This window comes from Triticum urartu, chromosome 2A (genome assembly GCF_056163025.1).
Source record: "Triticum urartu cultivar PI428250 chromosome 2A, HENAU_Tu73, whole genome shotgun sequence".
Classification (NCBI taxonomy): Eukaryota; Viridiplantae; Streptophyta; class Magnoliopsida; order Poales; family Poaceae; genus Triticum; species Triticum urartu.
Genome location: NC_141874.1, coordinates 498925063 through 498930282, shown reverse-complemented (window position 1 = coordinate 498930282; position 5220 = coordinate 498925063).

Sequence of the window (5220 nt, the reverse complement as noted above, 5' to 3'; positions counted from 1 at the left end):
GAATCCCCAAGCTTAGGCTCTTTCCACTCCTTATTCCATAGTCCATCGAATCCTTACCCAAAACTTGAAAACTTCACAACACAAAACTTAACAAAAAACTCGTAAGCTCCGTTAGTATAAGAAAATAAATCACCACTTCAAGGTACTGTAATTAACTCATTATTTATTTATATTGGTGTTAAACTTACTGTATTCAAACTTATATATGGTTTATAAACTCTTTTACTAGCCATAGATTCACCAAAATAAGTAAACAACACATGAAAAACAGAATCTGTCAAAAACAGAACAGTCTGTAGTAATCTGGATCAAACGTATACTTCTGGAACTCATAAAATTCTCAAATAAATTGCTGGAACTGAGGAATTTATCTATTAATCATCTTCAAAAATAATTAACTAAATAGCACTCTCCAATGAAAAAATGGCAGCAATTCTCGTGAGCACTAAAGTTTCTGTTTTTTATAGCATGATCGCAGAGACTTCCCCAAGTCTTCCCAAAGGTTCTACTTGGCACAAACACTAATTAAAAGCATAAAACCACATCTAAACAGATGCTACATGGATTATTTATTACTAAAAAGGAGAAAAAAGTAAAGAACAAGAATAAAATTGGGTTTCCTCCCAACAAGCGCTATCGTTTAACACCCCTAGCTAGGCATGATGAATTCAATGATGCTCACCTAAAAGATAAGAGTTGAAACATAAGCATCATGAAGAATATGACTAACAAATTTAAGTCTAACCCACTTCCTATGCATTGGGATTTTGTGAGCAAACAACTTATGGGAACAATAATCAACTAGCATAGGAAGGCAAAACAAGCAGAACTTCAAAACTATAAGCACATAAAGAGGAAACTTGATATTATTACGATTCCTACAAGCATATGTTCCTCCCTCATAATAATTTTCAGTAGCATCATGAATGAATTCAACAATATAACCAGCACCTAAAGCATTCTTTTCATGATCTACAAGCATAGAAAATTTATTACTCTCCATACAAGCAAAATTCTTCTCATGAATAGTAGTGGGAGCAAACTCAACAAAATAATTATCATGTGAGGCATAATCCAATTGAAGACTAAAATCATGATGACAAGTTTCATGGATATCATTATTCTTTATAGTAGACAAGTCATCACAATAATCATCATAGATAGAAACTTTGTTCTCATAATCAATTGGAACCTCTTCTGAAATAGTGGATTCATCACAAAATAAAGGCATGACCTCTCCAAATCCACTTTCATAAATATAATCATCATAAATAGGAGGCATGCTTTCATCATAATAAATTTGCTCATCAAAACTTGGGGGACAAAAAATATCATCTTCATCAAACATAGCCTCCCCAAGCTTGTGGCTTTGCATATCATTAGCATCATGGATATTCAAGGAATTCATACTAACAACATTGCAATCATGCTCATCATTCAAATATTTAGTGCCAAACATTCTAATGCATTCTTCTTCTAGCACTTGAGCACAATTATCGTAATCCTTATTTTAATGATAGATATTAAAAAGGTGAAGCATGTGAGGCATCCTCAATTCCATTTTTTTGTAGTTTTCTTTTATAAACTAAACTAGTGATAAAACAAGAAACTAAAAGACTCGATTGCAAGATCTAAAGATATACCTTCAAGCACTCACCTCCCCAGCAACGGCGCCAGGAAAGAGCTTGATGTCTACTACACAACCTTCTTCTTGTAGACGTTGTTGGGCCTCCAAGTGCAGAGGTTTGTAGGACAGTAGAAAATTTCCCTCAAGTGGATGACCTAAGGTTTATCAATCCATGGGAGGCGTAGGATGAAGATGGTCTCTCTCAAGAAACCCTGCAACCAAAGAACAAAGAGTCTCTTGTGTCCCCAACACACCCAGTACAATGGTAAATTGTATAGGTGCACTAGTTCAGCGAAGAGATGGTGATACAAGTGGTATATGGATAGTAGATAAAGGTATTTGTAATCTGAAATTATAAAAACAGCAAGGTAACTAATGATAAAAGTGAGCGTAAACGGTATTGCAATGCTAGGAAACAAGGCCTAGGGTTCATACTTTCACTAGTGCAAGTCCTCTCAATAATAATAACATAATTGGATCACATAACTATCCCTCAACATGCAACAAAGAGTCACTCCAAAGTCACTAATAGCGGAGAACAAACGAAGAGATTATGGTAGGGTATGAACCACCTCAAAGTTACTCTTTCCAATCAATCCGTTGGGCTATTCCTATAAGTGTCCCAAACATCCCTAGAGTTCGTACCACAATAACACCTTAAGACACAAATCAACCAAAACCCTAATGTCACCTAGATACTCCAATGTCACCTCAAGTATCCGTGGGTATGATTATATGATATGCATCACACAATCTCAGATTCATCTATTCAACCAACAGATAGAACCTCAAAGAGTGCCCCAAAGTTTCTATCGGAGAATCACGACCAAAACGTGTGCCAACCCCTATGCATAGATTCATGGGCGGAACCCGCAAGTTGATCACCAAAACATACATCAAGTTAATCACGTGATATCCCATTGTCACCACAGATACGCACGCCAAGACATACATCAAGTGTTCTCAAATCTTTAAAGACTCAATCCGATAAGATAACTTCAAAGGGAAAACTCAATCCATTACAAGAGAGTAGAGGGGGAGAAACATCATAAGATCCAACTATAATAGCAAAGCTCGCGATATATCAAGATCGTATCACCTCAAGAACATGAGAGAGAGAGAGAGATCAAACACATAGCTACTGGTACATATCCTCAGCCCGAGGGAGAACTACTCCCTCCTCGTCATGGAGAGCACCGGGATGTTGAAGATAGCCACCGGAGAGGGATTCCCCCTCTGGCAGGGTGCCAGAATGGGTCTAGATTGGCTTTCGGTGGCTACGGAGGCTTCTGGCAGCGAAACGCCCGATCTATTGTGCTCTCTGGTAGTTTTAGGGTATATGGAGATATATAGGCGGAAGAAGTACATCAGGGGAGCCACGAGGGGCCCACGAGGGTGGAGGGCGCACCCAGGGGGGTGGGCGCCCCCCCTACCTCGTGGCCTCCTTGAAGCTTCCCTTGCGTAAACAAGTCTTTTGGGTTTCTTCTGGTCCAAAAATAAGTTCCGTGAAGTTTCAGGTCAATTGGACTCCGTTTGATTTTCCTTTTCTGCGATACTCTAAAACAAGGTAAATCAGAAACTGGCACTGGGCTATGGGTGAATAGGTTAGTCCCAAAAATGATATAAAAGTGTATAATAAAGCCCATAAACATCCAAAAGAGTAGATAATATAGCATGGAGCAATCAAAAATTATAGATACGTTGGAGACGTATCAAGGCGGACAGTCGGGACCCACCAGGTCTATGGCTGTACGCAAGCAAGTGCCTCATCGAAAAAAACTTCCTCCTAATGCTATACTGACGTTCGGGCCCACGGGTTTGTCAACATAGTTACATTTTTTAGGTGCTTCAATGTAGGAGATAAATTCACAATGAAGTTGTGGAGCTGGCGGGTAGTATCATTTATTATCACCGGGACAGCAAGTATCCACTGGGTTTTGGGTTGCCCTGTTTAGGCTTTCTTTTTTAACATGCGCAGCCCACGACATGCCGGTTTGTATTTTTTTGAGGGCCGTCATGTATCGACCGGCCTATGGACATCCCATCCGAGGTTTTATTTTTCCTGAAACATCGGCAGCCCAATTTATGTTTTTTTTTTGAAGAAAACGCAGAGGTTTGTTCTATTTTTCTATATAAGAATAGGAACGCCAGGTCTAACTTTTGTTTCCCTTCTAACTATATTATATATATTTAAATTATTTTATATGTTATTATATATTATTGTTATTGTCAAGATATATTTAACATATACTTACATATGTAAGAAAATGATATCCCACATCTTATTAACTTATAAAAATAATTTCTTAACAATAAAATACTGGATTTTTTTGGCAACGAAAATCCTGGTGATTGTTTACAAAAGCTTGGTAAGATTTAAGGACCAATGTAATAATAAATCACTTATTATTTAAATATATTTATAACAAAATGCTCAGCCCCTGTTTATTTATTGGTAACATTGATGCGCCCAACCCAACATTATAATTAGAATCAGCCCAGCAAAATCATGCATTTTGAGAAAGTGCAAATGGCCTGTAATTTTTTAGGAGAAAAATAAATCGGCCGCATGGACGCTACATTATTTGTTCACCCAGCCCAGCAAATGGACTATAATTCTAAAAAAATATCAAATTGACTATAAATTCTGAAAGAGATGGGTTGAATACGTGCCACATTTTTGGAGGCTGAAATGTGGGCCAATAGGTCGAAGCCAACGCAAGTCGTTGTCAACTTACTCAACAAATGGTTCTGACATCGTTAGCCATTGGATTCACATCCAATGAACGGCATCCATCTTCAATCTCTCGTCTTCTTCCTCCAGCGCCGCCGGGACCACCTGCTACCGCCTCCTGCTGCTATCAGCTCTACTTAGCACGCTTCGCTGTGAAGCGCTACCCCACCGTTGGCCAGGCCATCCCTCCACACCTCCTGTTCTTCTCCACCAACTGCCGAACCACACCGCACCAGAACCAGTTAACCCTCGTACACCTCTCCGTCTGCGAATCTACTCCTGCGTCTTCCCATCTATAGCTCGTTGCTGTCCGGGGCCTCGCCGTCGTCCACCACCTTGGATGCGCTCGGCACGGAGTAGTCAACATGGTCAACGAACGACATCCATCAGAAGTAGACTATGCATGGAGAGGCTAATAGTTGGGTCCACAACCGCACGCAAGGAAATGCCTCCTTATTACGCGCAAAATAATGATTCATCCACCTGACAGCTGGGACCCACCGAAAGGGCCCCCGTATTTCGCGAAAAAACATTCCTCCCGCTGACAGGTTGGACCCACCAGCTATATCTTCGCACGCAAGGAAGTGCCTGCTTATTATGCACAAAAAAATGAATACCCATGCTAGCTGAGACCCACCATAGTGGGAGGCTGACTTGTGGGCCTACTAAGTTGACGGGGACGGAGGGCTTTGTCAACTTTGTCAATATGAATGATTCTACCTCCAGTGACCGTACGATGTCCATCCAACGGTGGTAGTGCCTCTTCAACCACCGGTCTTGTTGCTCCAGCCGCCCAAACCAGTGCCGGTCGTGTCGCGTGCTTCTGCTTCCCGTGGCCGGCTATGACGCCACAGAGGCC